At 37.3% G+C, this 16,724-nt stretch overlaps 1 long non-coding RNA gene across 1 annotated transcript; it reads left to right on the top strand.

Moving 5' to 3' along the window:
- Positions 1-828: 828 nt before the first annotated feature.
- LOC147160398 (uncharacterized) lies at positions 829-2,464 on the top strand. Its single transcript, XR_015090371.1, has 4 exons — positions 829-1,581; positions 1,778-1,821; positions 1,911-1,935; positions 2,013-2,464. It is a non-coding gene; the product is annotated as an uncharacterized LOC147160398 (long non-coding RNA).
- The last annotated feature ends 14,260 nt before the right edge of the window (positions 2,465-16,724 follow it).

Raw genomic sequence — 16,724 nt, 5'->3', positions numbered from 1 at the left:
TTATCACGAGATTATATTTTGACTCGTTTGAATACTATTTTTGAAATGCTCGGAATAGTAGTTGCTGTTCAGGAAGCTTACATCGATGACAAAATGTTTTAAAGTTTGAGAGCAACTGAGCACCGGGTGCATATAGAATATGCACATGTATTGCAAACTTCCAAACCGTGACACAGCCTCATGCTGCAACCCTCTCTCCGGTGAAGGCCTTAAGACGTTATGACCCAATTCCAAACGATTAGCTACTTCTCGGAGTACTTCTGAAAGTGATTTATCTCCCACAGCCATTCTTTCACAAACCCGTGATTGCCGCGGCTCCTCATCAACCCCTAAACTCTCCACGCATAAATCGATACTGCAAATTCTGCTACTCATGTCTGTATAACGGGCTCAGCCAATCACGTAACTGACTCCGCCTCATGTGATTTGATTGACAAGGTCAAGTCATTCGGCTGTAAAACGCCATTACGTAATAGAAAGGCCATTGTGGAAAAGGACATCATGAAATAAACTTTGTAAAAAAAAAAACTTTCTTATCTTATAAAACCTTGGAAAATAAATTAAATGTTATTTGTATTAAAAAAAAAAGCATGACGTTGTTAAAATAATCATTATGAAATATTTAATCAAAATAAAATACAATTTGTTACATATTAAAGAATAGCATGAACACTTTTCATAAAAATACTAACACATTTTACAATTTAATGGCCACATTGCATAACTGCCTGTTATTTATCTAAAGGATATTTATTTCAAAATTACTTTTTTATTTATTGAATTTTGACACTTTTGGGCTTCCATACTCCCCACCCCCAGCTAGTTCAGTGTAAAAGTAAGTATTTCTATCGCTTTGCCGTGGGCTATAAACGAACACATTTAAATTATTGTGGTTACGTACGTGGTTTTCGAGCCGAGGCAGCAGCGAAGGAATCAAAAAGTTTTTCTCCTACCCGCCCCCTCTGGCTAATAGCTAGCTAACAACGATAGCTATTGCAATATAAAGTAGAGCATTTCTATCGTGTTACTTTGAGTTACCCTCAAACAAATGTATGTTTCGGGTGTTGTTTTATCTCACGTTGTACTTGTGCGCGTGTGTGAGGGAGCAGTTTCAGTAAGATGTTGTGTAGTACTGTTGAATTATTTTGGTGTTCACAAAATAGCAGTGCTGCTTACATTCCATAAATCTGGTCAACTTGGATGACTCTAACTTGTGCCAGTAGGCTGAACTGATGTAATTATTTTTTGGTGTTGTGTTATACATGCTATTTTTAAGTTACAGTGAAGTATGAAGATGCAGTACTAGTAAGTATTTCTCAATACAGTTATGACAAAAGCCAATATTCAAAATTGTTGACAAAGTGATAATTTTTTTCTTGTGTTCTGCTGCACACATATATCTTAAAGGTTGAAGTTAGAGTGAAGAATAAAGAATCAGTATAAGAGTATTTGTTTATATATATTTTTGATAAAAGCCAATACACGTAACTGTTGTTGAGTGATTGTTTCTTATGTTACAGTGAAGTGTGGAGAGTGTGAGTAACATTTGAGAGAAGCCAGTTATCTGAACTGATGTTGACGGTATGTGATTGTTGTTTCTTTTATATAATATATGTATGCATTTTCACTGTAGTTTATTTTGTGTAATATTGTATATTTTTGCAGTTGATAATATTGTATATTATTTTCTCTGAGAAACTCAAATGACTCGTAACTTGTGCCAGTAGGCTGAACTGATGTGATTAATTATTTTTTTCGTGTGTGTTGTTATATACAGGTTATTTTAAAGTTACGGTGAAGTATGAAGATGCAGTACTAGTAGTAAGTATTTCTCAAAACAAATGCCAGTATTCTGAACTGTTGTTGACAAAGTGATTCATTATTTCTTGTGTTCTGCTGCTCACATACAGTGAAGATTAAAGAATCAGTATAAGAGTAAGTATTTGTTCATATATTTTTTATAAAAGCCACTACACGTAACTGTTGTTGAGTGATTGTTTCTTATGCTACAGTGAAGTGTGGGTAGTGTGAGCAATATTCAGAGAAAGATCAATCGTCTTAACTGATGTTGACAGCACTTGATTGTTGTTTCTTATATGCATTATATGTGTATTATTTTGTACTGTGTATTTTAAGCTATTTTGTGTAATATTTTATATTTTTGCAGTTGATAATATTGTATATTAGTTACTCATGTGTCCTCTCTGTTTTTTGTCTAAAATATTTATTTTTTACTAATTTTTATTTTCTGCACATTGATCAAACTTTTTTGCACCATAGTTAGCTAATATTTTTGACAAAACACACATAAAGCACTTTTGCTTTGACTCTCGTTAGATATATTATTATTATTATTGTTGTTGCTATTATCGTTGTCGTTGTTATTGTTATTATTGTGAATGCGTATCAAAGTTTTTAGGGTTAGATCCGGTTTCACCTTGCTTTCAACGTGTCCAGTTACAAGGAAGGGAAGAAAAAAAACATCTTGTTGGATTCTCTGTGTTCATACCCTGTCAAACGGTTGAAAATGTTGCAATTAAATAAATGTTAAATTTGAATGTGTCGATCGTTAACTTTATTTCTAGGTTTTGCCTCAATCAAAATACTGTAATTACAAGAAAACTATCAACTACAAGTTAGCAGGATGCAAATTAATGTATGCTCACCAAATATGTTCAGTGGTAACAAACATTAGCATTCTGTATATACTGTGTAACATGCCTTTTCATTCTTTTTTGACATTAGTCATTAGTGTGAGGATTAAATGTATTTTATGGTATCAATATTCACTGTTCCTCTTAATCAGTTAAATTAAAACATTTATTACTTATGTCAGTTAAGCCCATGTCTCACTCAGCAACTGAGGCTTGCGAGGGTGCGCGCACGTAGCGAGAGTTTGTTTTCGTCAGGTTTCATTTAAGACTGCAAAACGTCGCAAAGACGTTTGGCAGACCTTCCGAAACAATTTTTATGCTCAGTTTTTCTTGTCGCCATCAAATTTTGAACATGTTAAAAAAAATTATTTGCGACTATAAAAACGGTTTGCAAGTATAAAAATGGGTGATAAGGTTATGGCAAACACTCTTGCCAATGTTTTGCAGCCATCACTCGCAATGCGCGCACCCTCGCAAGCCTTCGCTGCTCAGTGACACACGGTCTTAACTGACAAAAGTACCGGTAATAAAATGTTAAATATAAAGAGGAACAGTAAAAAAGTGATACCGTTAAATACATCTTTAGACGTTTGAAGTTATCTTCAGACGTTTGAAGACATCTATAGACGTTCAAAGACATCTTCAGATATGGGTGAAGACATCTTCAGAAGTGTGAAGACATCTACAGACGTGTGAAGACATCTACAGACATTTTAAGATAATCTTGAGACGTCTCAAAATATCTTGAGGCATCTTAAGGCATCTTAAGACTCAAGTCTATAGACATGTCTTATAGACATCTTGATTTATCAAGACGTCTCAATACATGTGTATAGACACATCTTATAGGCATGTCTCAACATTAGTAGACATCTCAAGACGTCTCAAAAATATGTCTTAAGTAATGACTTAAGATGTCTTGAGACACATTGATGGCTGAGTATGTATCCGTCAACTTTCTGCCCAAGAGCATCTACAGTCACTTTGATAAAAATGACATGATATACATGTGCGAGGTGGACATGTTGGATTGCCGATGTGTCAGAAGTGCTTTTATTTTTAACTCGGCGATGCTGCAACGTGTAATTACCTCCTCTCTTGCCAATGAGTGCTTTTAAATCTGATCATACGAAGGCGTTACAACCAAGCTTTGTTCACTAATGTGAAAGGAGATTGACAGGTGAATTTGAGCAGTGCTGGTCTCTTTAAATCCCTTGTTGAGGTTGGTCTTTGCATGATGAGGTACTTTATTTTTCTACCAAAATTTTGTCAAATCCCAAATTGTATGATTTGTATGACTAATTCACCACTTCAGAAGTTTCATCATAATTGCATCACCGGAGTGCAAAATGCTGTCAAGGTTACATTATCAGTTGATCACACAGGTAAGGGTTCAAGATGGTTCAAGTAAAGGGATGGTGTTTAGTGGTTCTTTCTGGTGTGCAGATTTCTGCCATGCCAACCTCAAGAAAGGACCAGCAAAGGTTATTTTTTCCAAGTTGTCTTTGGATACGTATATGCTATCCTGAGATGGCCTGATCTCATTTCCATCTATTTTATAATTTGTATTTTTCAATCCAAACTTTTTTTTGCCAATAAATATACTCAGTATCACATCTGACAGTGTTATTTCTGCCTGTAGTCATTGACTCAATCTATCCTTGGGAACAATGATTTCAATATCAGCATGTGTCAGCCATTTTTTAATTTCAACCCACATACTGCCCATCAATACTCAACTTTTCTGTAATAGCGTGGAGACTTGTTTGTGCAATAAAAAGTTGTAAATGTGTGGCGGAAATCTTTTTTTGATAAGGTCAAGTATAACTAATTTGGGCGTTTTGCTGACTGAGAACCTGATCTAAAATGGGACGACTAATGGAATCCATGCTGATTAATTCCTTCTTTTTTATTTAAGGACTAAAACTGCCTGCCTTATCATTATTGCTAACCTTGCTTGGATGGCAATTTACAACAGGATGAAAGGGAAACTAGCTTCTATGATTGGACTTTTTTTGTAAAACCATTTAGTAAGACAAAATGCTTCTCGAAAAATATATCCTTTGATGGAAATTATTGAAACTCTTATGTATGATTCTTGAAACGGTACATTATCGAAGTAGGAGTCTGTTCTCTTCCCTTCTCATTAGAAATTAGAATGCAAAGTCAATTTTCCTCTCCCTAAAATTGACTGAGGATGGCTTTTTGTAATTTCTTTAGAAGAAAAAACATCTGCAATACATCACAAGTATTCTTGCATATTAAACTTACAAAAACATTAACGAGATGAAATTATGTATTCGGACTATTGTATACACATTTCTCTCATACTATATTACACATAAGGTGTATCAGAAAAGTTACAAGACAGGGTTCACAAATGATACATCTCAAACCCAAACTATATGTTTTCCTCAGTGTGGGCCACGGAACAAGGAATGAGAGCAACAGCTACGGAGAAATCAACATACGTTTTACATTTTATGTTTCTATTTACATTTTTTACACAAATTTTACAGTTTACCGCGATACGGAAGTGTACAGAACTTAGAAATACAACAGCAAGAACAGCACCATACAGGCTGCAGTATATATTGAAGACCAGCCGACGTTTTGACTAGCCAGTCATTTTCAAGGTGTATTGTTACAGAAGGTGAAAATGAAAAATTCATCATGCAAATAAAGTGAATAAGTTTAAACATTAAACATTACACCTTGAAAATGGCTAGTCGAAACGGATATTCTTCAATACAAGTGGCTATATATGGTAGTGATGTTCTTAAAAAAAGAAATATAAATTATATATATATATATATATATATATATATATATATATATATATATATATATATATATATATATATCTCAGCATTTTGGACTTGTTCAACTCGTTTTACATTTTCTCAGATGGTCATTGAACATTTTAACATAATTAGGAATATTGTAGTACAGATGGAGAAATCTATCGACAATATTTTCATGAGCACATTTTTTTTAACGGTTGTTGGCATATCGTTATTACATTATGAGTATCATAAAATTACTGAAACAGTGTACTGTAGCTCTGGGATGGACTGTAAGAGTGCATATTGTTGACCTCTGAAAGAGAGCCTCGTACAATAGAGCTACTTCTCTGATGTTTGGACAGACCTGCGTCAAGCAGTTTTCTTGATATGATATACAGTATATAGTTTTTTGCTCTTTTGCCTGTTTTGTTCGGTTGTCTGTGTTTTTGTGAACAAAGAACTAACTGATTTTGATATTATGTGACTTAATATGACTGGTGCCGTGATTTTGAATTAATCTGATGGTGTAGTTTGACAAGGAGCCATGAGTGAGATGTTGACTCCTACGTTAGCTTCTTCTAGCTAGCCTTAGATTGTTTTGTACCCATGGTTGTCACTCGGGAATAAAAGGTAGTTTTCGTTTTTTCCCCCCGTAACATTTATGTTTTATGTTTCATTGGTGCTTATTTTCCCTTGTGTGGGAGTCAATGTTCTGCAGAGTTCTTAAGAGTGTTTTTTTTGTTTTTGTTGGTTTGTTATTTTTTCCTGTCCTATTCAACTGCATGGTCATGTGCAATAGGGGGGTTTAACTGTCAGGCCAGATATACATGGTGTCCCCAAAAACATATACACACTTAAAATAATTGTAAACTAGGTGTTTATTATAATTTGTTTTATTTTGAACCTGTAAAATAATTTACAAACAAAATTTTCTTGTCAACACCAGCTCTCAAACTGATGTCCGTTCTGGTCCAGACACTGCAGACAAAGCAAAATAATGAAATAGCAGAAATCATGAAACAATTTCCTTGGTATTTGCGTGCATTCACATTCAGTGGTTACTTTCAATTCAGTGACTGTTGCAGGTCTCATAGTGTAAACTTTGTCTTTTAGGTATTGCCATAAAAATAAGTCTAGTGGTGTGAGGTCTGGTGAACGTGGAAGGTATTCAACTAAACCCCTCCATCCAAACCACCTGTTTGGCAAGATCTCATCAAGGAAGGATGTAACATCGTGATGGTAATGTGCGGGTGTCCCACCTTGCTGAAAATACAATTCCTCTTCTTCAAAGTAAAAACAAACAAACAATTTAGTTATCAGCTGCTAAAAGGTGTATACATTTTTGGGGGGACACGTTGTATAAACATTAAAACGGTTGGGTCAAAAATTGGGCCGTCCTTACTACTTGGGTCAATGTCACACAACTTTCGGAAAAATCGGGTTGTTTTGATGATTGGGGTGTGTTGATGGAAACCTTGTTGTGCTTGCAAGTGAGCTTTGCTGTCTACACAGTAGACATAAATATGGTATTGATTAGCCATTCTGCACAGCTTCCACCGTCATTCTCCCCCCCCCCCATTCGCCATGAGGAATTAGTGGACAGTAAACTGTATCCTGTGGGCAGTTGTCCACCACTGGAAATAGCTCCATTTGGTACCCCATAAATCATGCTCACACACCACATCTATTTGTCACCATGAAGGATTCAGCAAGTGGAGGGTGAGGATATTGCTTTTTTAATTTGTTTCTCTAAAAGTGATGTTGAGGCCAGTCTGTATATTTTTTCTTTTCCTTTGGCCATTTAAGACATGTCTTATAAGAATATGTGAAAAGCTGGAAAGATATAAATGTTTGTCAGTACAATCAAGAATAAATAATTATGATTACAAAATACTTCAATGACTATGTTTACATGCAGTCACTATTCGGGTTAAGGTCAGAATTCCGGTTTGTGAAACAATCGAGGTAATACGTTTATATGTGTGGTGGACCGAGTTTACTCTACTCCAGTTTACATGTCACTTGTGCTCGATTGGAATATATATATGGCAACTTGCAAGGCATTCATTTGAGGTGATCCTTCTCACTATGTCTTAAGGACTGTGATCCTTGCAGAGGCTGGGCTAGATTCCAGTATGTCAGTCGTGTCAAAGAAGCTTTCCTTGAATTAAGTCTCTGGAGTATGCTCCAGATGTCATTGTTTGCTTATTGCACTCAACTCAGGTGGGAGTTTATCTCTGGATGAAAGAAGAGTGATTCCTGACAGGGTATGAAGACAGGGTATTGGAGTTGTTGTGTTAATTTTGTATGTATTGCAAGATCTATTCCATATTGGGAAGGTGAACTAAGGAGTGACATTGCACGGTGCTAATGATGTTGTTCCCAGCATGCAGGTTGAGCCACCACACAGTTAATTTACAACATTAATCGTTGTAGACATATATGGTTGTTTCTGTTGGAGACTTTGGCTCTTGTCTTCTTAATTTGTACTCTGTAACTAAGAGTTCCTCTTCGCTTATAAGCCTCCGTGCCGCGCACGGGTTCTGTTGTGATACTCAAAGTGGCTCATTGCATTTGGGGCCTACCTGTTTGCATCTTTAGTTGGTCACACAGATTTGTGGCAGCCATGGCTCAGGTTGTATAGACGATCATTCAGTAACCAGAAGGTCGGCTGTTCAATCCCCGCTCTCCCAAAGTCATGTGTTGTTGTGTCCTTGGGCAAGACACTTCACACACATTGCCTCCAGTGCTACTCACACTGGTGTATGGAAGGTACGAATGTAGGCGCACACTGGCAGCCACGCTTCCGTCAGCCTGCCCCAGGGCAGCTGTGGATACTTAAGTAACTTGCCGCCACGACAGTGTGAATGTGTGAGTGCATGAATAATGTCTCCATTCCATTGTAAAAGCGTCTTTGAGTGTCTAGAAAAGCGCTATATAAATCTGATGTATTATTATTATCATTATTATTATTATTTAATTTCCACCGAGGGCGTTTTTGGATAACAAATCCCTCCCTATTCTGTTCTGTTCAATGGTCTTAGTAACCATGCCGGCAATCTTAATTATTGCGGTATTTGCTGACAAATACTACAAGAATGCATCTTGTACTGCTCCCATTGATACGTTCGCAACAGACCTTTTCTAGGTCAGACCAATCCGGCGTTGTTTAAGGCGGGACATGCAGCTGTGACGAAACCAGGAAGCACAGACTCCGGGGGAAAACATACAAACCTAGCATTGACGAATGGACATTAATTTTATATATATATATATATATATATATATATATATATATATATATATATATATAATTATGTTCTCACAGAATTACTCACCATTACCTTGTTGAATGTTGAACAGTGAGAGGTGCTTTGTGCATTTTTATCTGGTAAAGATGTTTGTGCTTTTTTTTTTCTTTCCCTAAGACGAGACTGAAGACTACATTTTCATCTATTGCCGTGATTGGTCAAAACAAACATGCACAAAATGCCGCATCTTCCGATCAGCTCGAAGTATTGTACAGCAAGTCCCTCCTTTCCTGAACGGATCTACCAAGTGAAGTTTCAGATTGATAATGTGAAGAACTCCCTTGAGTGAATCACAAATATCAAACTGGCTTGTGAGGTTATGGTCTTACCATACTTAACTTTATATTGCATAGAGATCTGGAGTAATGCTTATAAAAGTTCACTAGATCCACTATTCAAACTGCAAAAAAGATCTATTAGAATAATTCATCATGTCGGTTATCTTGAACACACCAATCTATTGTTTGCTAAGTCTAAAATAGCAAAACTTCATGATATTGTAGAACTCCAAACAATTTTGTATAAAGCCGTGGACAATTTATTACCAAAACACTTACTGAAAATGTTTCATGATCGAAATAAAGATTTCAATTAAACAATCAAAGAGTTACACGGTCTAAGGTCACTCTCTGGTATACTGGGTACAGGTTGCTTTCTATCTTCACCAAGTAAAAGGCTTGATTTGTAAACTGTATAGTGTTGGTTTCCTGGGATGATTGCTAGTCACAGCAACATGCTTTTTTTCTGAATTTGAGTGGTAGGCCAGGCTTTACAAAGAGGCTCACAGGTGCTGATACAGTGAAGTGATGGAAATCTCTGTTGTCCATGTATGTGTTTGAGTTGTTGTGAATGTCACTCACATTAAGCTGTTTCTTGGCTGATATGCAGTGGTGTAGTGGAAATGTAGTAGAAATGGTGACGTGTAAAAAAAAAAAAAAAAGAAACGCTGTCAATAAGTTATCTACTATAAAATGAAAGAACATCATGTAAGTTAGTTTGCGCTAAGTATTATAATACTTTAAGTTACTGTATACATTATACAGTATACAATAACTTGGCTAACGTTATTTAGAACTAAAAATAAGAAAAATAAACAACTTCATAGACATTGAGGGTTGGGGATTTATTAGTTTCATTCAACATTAGTCTGGCATAAAAGTCTTTGCAAACTGGGTTAATTATACAATTACTGAAACAATTACGCGGGTTCCTTACATGATCCTAATCTAGCTAGTTTAGGGCTAAGTTGTAGTAAGTAAATTTCAAAACGTTAGCCTTGCCGACACGCACAATTTCACTACAATGCATTGGTGACAAATCCTCTTCTATACAGTAATATTGCCAGAAGTTTAAAACAATGATTCATTTGGAAACAACTTTAAAACTTACCTGTGAATGATGTTTTCATTTAATATATATGCTATGGTCTTTAGATACATCACCTTTCAATCAACTGGAGTGGCATTGGCCCCTTACATGTTAGCAAAAAAGCCCTCGGCATGCCCCTTCCCACTCTTTCTCTAATTGGTGCATCAGCCCTCATACCTTTAATTGGCTTGTTTCCACGACAAAAGCCATCCGTTCACACCTTGTAGAATATTAGCTAAAATTAATTCAGAGACTAGACAGACCTGTGGGCGGAATAGTTAGAATCGTCAACAGACACAATTAAGGGCATGCTGCAAGTAACAAGCAGCCAGTTAGAGACAGTGGAGGGTGGGTCATGTCTGAATGGTGTGCATCAAGGAGGATTCAGAAGCAGGTTTACCCACTTTTAAATTGAGGATTTAAAAGTGGCTAGATGAAAAACTGACTGCAAAAGAAGTGGATATATGCCGTATACCCGTGTATACCCTGGACTACGCCACTGCTGATATATATTTTGGATAGCAAAATCAAGTTAATTTAACTGTACTAAGTAGTTAAAAGGAACCCGACTGTCATGACATATATAACACAGTTGAGCATGCTCTGGTAGGTGTGGGGTGAAAGGCAGGGCACATGCCAGACAGACTGGCAATAATGTGCAACTTTATTGATGGATAGCAGACAGCAAGTACTTAAAAGGAACCCCGACTGTAATGACAAGTTTGCTCTATATTATGTATTTGGTTTTTACTAACATAACTATGAGATAAATTTTTCAAAATAAATTTCCAGTTTAATACATTTTGTAGAAACCATTTTTATTTACGCCGCAAAGCATTCAGTGCATAGTGACGTAGTATGGCGGCTGGCTCTCTGCCGAGCAATGTGAAACGCCCAGGGCATAGGCGAACTTGGCGGTCACCTAGGGCGCCATCTAGTGGAGGGGGCACCAAATTGCAGGGCCAAAAAAAAAGGTTTTCCTAAATAAAATATGTAAATGACCCTGCTATTATTTTTGTTTTTGCATTTTTGTATTGCACAATTGTGTTGTTTTATTGTGCTATTATAATATAATGGATACTTTTATTTTGAAGGATACAGGAAAAGGTCTCATAAACCGGAAGGAACTGACGTAAGTAACCAACGTACTGCCGTTAGTAGCGCCGTCTTCCAAGTGCAGGGAAGACGTGTGCGCAACACAGCAAATTAGAGAAAACTGAAGTTTACAACTAATTCAGTGAACGATTCTTTAGCACCTGGCTGAGAAGGGAACGAGAGCCGTATTGGAGCAATGTTTCATTGTTTAACTAATGTTGCTATATTTCATGTTCATTGTGTAATTAACTGCATAGTAAAACGTTACCGTTTTCGTCCACTGGAGTGTGCTAACGCTCCTTGGTAAATATTTAGCAATGCTATTGCTCAAGATTCTCTTTTATTGACTAAGAATCTGTATTTCTGTATGGTTTATTTTTGTTTTAAGGTATTTATAATGGCAACAGGCAAGGTTAAAATGTTTATTTACACTATAAATTGTACTCAAGAGATTGTCAAGGCTATAAAAGGTCATCATTTAAAGTCAATAGTCGGGTGACCAAATCTGTCCTCTTTTGGAAAGACAGACCATTTTCTTACGTCCTGTTGGGGCGTCCAGGTGTTTTATAAATTCATGAAAATGTCCGGTTGGCATTGGGTGACTAATAGGAGGTGAAGTACACTGTGTAACTGCGACTGGCACCACAATTTCAAGGCCGGGGCAACTGTCCTCTTTTCTTGTAAATGGGAATATGGTCACACTAGTATATGGCTTAAATACGGTAAAAGGATACACAAAACATACCATTATTAATGGCAATTTTTGTTTATTTGTATTGTTACAGTGTGTTCACACAAAGGAAGGTTTAATAAAAGTTGTGAACCATCAGTTGGAGATACCACCTTTATTTCAACTGCGGATGCTACAAAATGTTATAGAGCATATATATTTGACTTATTTTACATTATTACATTACATTATTTATATATGTCCAGTATTAATATTCCAATATTATACCGCATATCTATTTTATATAATAATTGTTTTATGACTTCTACTCCAAATAAATATGAGATCATGACCTGGCACCCTGAATCTGACCTGCTGCTGCTGTTTACAGTTAAAGGTAGGGGAAGGGGCCGCACATCATCTCAGAGTGTTAGCGCTATTGATAGATGGATGGCTCGCTTATGTTATTGTCTATACATCAAAAACCTTTACAATGAAAAGGTCCAAACCCTCAGGTACTGCATTGAGAAAGCGGCGAAAGGAGGAGGAAAAATGGGCTAAGGGTAGAGTCAATCAGAATTGTCTATAAAAATAAACATCAAAATAGCATTCATTTTCATAAATTTTTCGAAGTTTCAATTGTTAGCAAAATGGGCCTCATTATTTTTTTATTACTTTTTATATGTATCTTACACAAATATATTGTACATAGTTTGAAAACATTTTGTAGTTAATAATGGCAGCACTAATTGCACTAAACAGCTGTATTGCACTGTACTTATGCTATTTATTTGTATTACTTGTAGTTGCCTGGGGGGGCTATAATCTACACTTTCGCCTTGGGCACCGAATCACATGGAAACCCCTATAAAGAAAGCAAGTTAAGCCTCATAATGAAACGATATGCGATCGGGAGAGTCACCCTCCCACACGTCGTGCTTTCCTCATTTACCAGATGCATTCAAGTGTTTTGATCGTCCCCTTAGGAACACTACAGAGGCTTACTTTGCTTTCTCTATAGACATTTCACATTGCTTAGCAGGGAACTAGCTGCCATTCTACGTCACTACGTACTGAATGCGTTGCGACGAAAATAACAATTGCGGGGTACGTCCAAATGAAGTATCTACAAAACGTATTATACTGGAAATGATTTTTGATAAATTAATCTCATAGTTATGTTAGTAACAACCAAATAAATAATATAGAGCAAACTTGTTGCACATTATTGGCAGTCTGTCTGGCATGCACCCTGCCTTTCACCCCATACCTATCAGAGCATGTTCAACTGTGTTATATAGCATAATTTAAAAAAACACACACAACAAAAACATTTCCACATGCACTAACTGTATTCAGTAGTTTTCAGAGTGGACATAATGTGTGGACATTCCATCTAGGGCGAATCTAAATCTACTTGAGCACATATTTTATCCATATCCAGGAGGTAGAATTATTTTGTCCACCTGAAAAGTCCATGATGTGCTACCCATTAATTCTGCTGCTGTTCAATTCCTGTGGGAAATAACTTGCTTGTTAGTTCCTAAATTCCTCAATATGTTCACAAGCTAGTAGGTAAACCACATTTGTTTGCAACAAGACAACATATTTTTGCAGTAGGATGGAAAAAAACAAGAATTCTGAAGTCAGAAAGTATCTTATTATACAGTTCCCTTCAACGTACACCTCTGACATTAATCAGACATATCATTTCTCATTTTACTCAACCCATATGGAGGGATATATGTCCTGTGATAGATGTTAAATTGAATGTCTGTGTAGGCAGCTGCATCTTAACCACACAATGTATGATGCATGGATGATTTGCCTTAAGTATTGAAGTTTTACCATAAATTTTGTCGACAAAGTATATCAGCATAATTTAGTCTCGTTGTGTACTTTTTTTTCTCACCCTTTCACATGGTCACAAAGTGAATTGGTATGCAGTATTATTATTTTTTCCTTTCCAGTGAGGTTTTTCTACTGTACTACATTTCCGTGGAAGAAAAACACACCATTCAAATACATTGTTAGAATTACAAAAAAAAAAAAAAGGAAATCAACTTAATGTGACAAAAACGATTTTGCCAAAAATGAGGCTCAAACTCACTCGTAAACTGCACCACAATGAAAGCTGCGTGCTTTACCACTACGCTGAACGTTAGCTGTTCCAGCCACCCTACAAATTCTGTACTGTCTTGTGAGGATTCTTAATAGTGTACAATTGCACCGCCAGGTGACACTCGTTTTCTCTACTCTCCAAGTACTGTATATCGGGAGAAGAGGATTTCACGACGCTATCTTCATGGGCCCATGATTTATATGCATTGCATTTTTACTGATGGAAGCACCATTTCATCGTCAAGTCACTGAAATACTTGTGTCAGTTAGTGGTGCAGTGTGGCACAACTGAACAATATAATACCATTATTATCCGAAGCTACTGCCGGTAACACTGTTCGTTAACGAACAGTAATCTGTGCTAACACTCCAGCTCTGTTTACCTTTTGGCAATCAATGTTCTTCCACCAAATTATCTTTGCTTTGTGTTGAGGCTTGGTTACAGCTCTTGCTTTTTATGACATAGCCATTGGCCCCTTTCTCCGTAACTTAAAGGAGGTTGGGGCTTTAACTGGCTGTTCATAGGTGTTAAAACCATAGCTGCAGACATGAAGAATTTTAGGCAGGCTGCATGCAAGAAGAAAAAATTTGCGTAACATAGTAGTTACAACAGATAAAAAGGTAAATGTGTTGAGATAATTTAATCATTGAAATCACAATCAATCTATTACCATTTGCATGAGAAAATGTTATTATTCGTTATGTATTTCAATAATGGTTTTCCTACTGACAAAGGAAAGGCAAAGAGGATTGAAAAGATCATTCTGCTGAATCTAGATATTCACAGCTTTGAACTGCGTGTATGCATCATCCATTCTGACTCAAACACGAGTATGCCCACCAGCACAATAAGAGTCAGTATGTGTTTTTTTTTAGCTGAGTGCTACATAGAATCTGCTGAGGTTATTGGGTCTTTCAAAACAAATACCCAATCACATAACTATTTTGGATATTTATTTTTAACAAGATGATTAACCTCCCCAACTACAAATGAAAGTAGATAAGAGTTTGTTCAATTTAAGGGAATAGCCTTAAAAGCCACATCTGTAAGTTATACACCAAACATCTGTGTGTATTTTTATTTATTTTTGACTTGGTGAATATCAACGTTCCATACGTAACCTAGTAGTGATGTTCGATGCTACCTATTTCCTTTTTGATCCTGAGTAAAATTCAAGCTTGTATTGGCAATCTGATGCAGTGTACAGTGGAATCTTGATTTAATGCATTAATAAGCGGAAGGGCTTGTTTATTAGAGCCAGTTGTCAGTTACATCAAAGTATGTTTTGTCATGGCCTAAAAGCCCAATAAAGTAAAAATTAAAAATAAAGTACAACAATACAATAATACATTATTGTAAAATCACTTATTTTCATACACTTTTGGGCTGCTGGGAAAGGAAAATACAGACCTTAAAGGATACAAGACATCAGAGTTATGTATTTGTTTACAGGGCTCCAGACTGCCCCTCAAATTTGAGTTTATCATCCACTCACTTGCCATTTTTAATACTAGGTGTGACTCAAACTCAAATTAACAGTAGAATAAATAAATGGTAAAATAATTGCACAAATGTATCCATTTTAAGATTTTCTTCTAAAGTGTAAATACTTTTATAAAAATCCATCTTTATATATTTATCTATTTTATTAAGTTAACATGGTTGTTTTTAATGCAATTGCTCTGTATGATAGAATGACATCAAGGCTATCCATCCAGCCAACCATCCATTATCTACCGCTTATCCGGGGTCGGGTGGCGGGGGCAGCAGCTTTAGCAGGGAAGCCCAGACTTCCCTCTCCCCAGCCACTTCAGCCAGCTCCTCCGACGGAATCCCAAGGCGTTCCCAGGCTAGCCGAGAGACATAGTATCTCCAGCGTGTCCTGGGTCGTCCCCGGAGCCTCCCGCCGGTGGGACATGCTCGGAATACCTCTCCAGGGAGGCATACGAACCAGATGCCCGAGCCACCTCAACTGGTTCCTCTCAATGCGGAGGAGTAGCGGCTCGACACTGAGTCCCTCCTGGATGACCTAGCTTCTCACCCTATCCCTAAGGGAGAGTCCGGATACCCTGCGGAAGAAACTCATTTCGGCCGCTTTTATCTGGGATCTTGTTCTTTCGGTCACGACCCACAGCTCGTGACCATTGGTGAGGGCAGGAATGTAGATCGACCGGTAAATCGAGAGCTTTGTCTTTCGGCTCAGCTCCTTCTTTACCACAACGGACCGATACAGAGTCCGCATCACTGCAGACGCTGCACCGATCCGCCTGTTGATCTCCTGCTCCAACCTACCCTCACTCGTGAACAAGACCTCAAGATACTTGAACTCCTCCACTTGGGGCAGGATCTCATCCCCATCCCGGAGAGGGCACTCCACCCTTTTCCGACTGAAGACCATGGTCTCGGATTTGGAGGTGCTGATTTTCATCCCAACCGCTTCACACTCAGCCGCGAACCGCTCCAGTGAGAGTTGGAGATCACGGCCTGAAGAAGTCAACAGCACCACATCATCTGCAAAAAGCAGAGATGCAATGTTGAGGCCACCAAACCGGACCCCCTCAACGCCTCTGCTGTGCCTAGAAATTCTGTCCATAAAAGTTATGAACAGAATCGGTGACAAAGGGCAACCTTGGTGGAGTCCAACCCTCACTGGAAACGAATTTGACTTACTGCCGGCAATACGGACCAAACTCTGACATCGGTCGTACAGGGACCGAA

Source organism: Leptonotus elevatus, chromosome 16 (assembly GCF_054856555.1).
Source record: "Leptonotus elevatus isolate MCC_2025b chromosome 16, RoL_Lele_1.0, whole genome shotgun sequence".
NCBI classification, from domain to species: domain Eukaryota; kingdom Metazoa; phylum Chordata; class Actinopteri; order Syngnathiformes; family Syngnathidae; genus Leptonotus; species Leptonotus elevatus.
The sequence above is the reverse complement of the archived record's forward strand: the minus strand, read 5'-3'. Positions and strand labels throughout refer to the sequence as shown.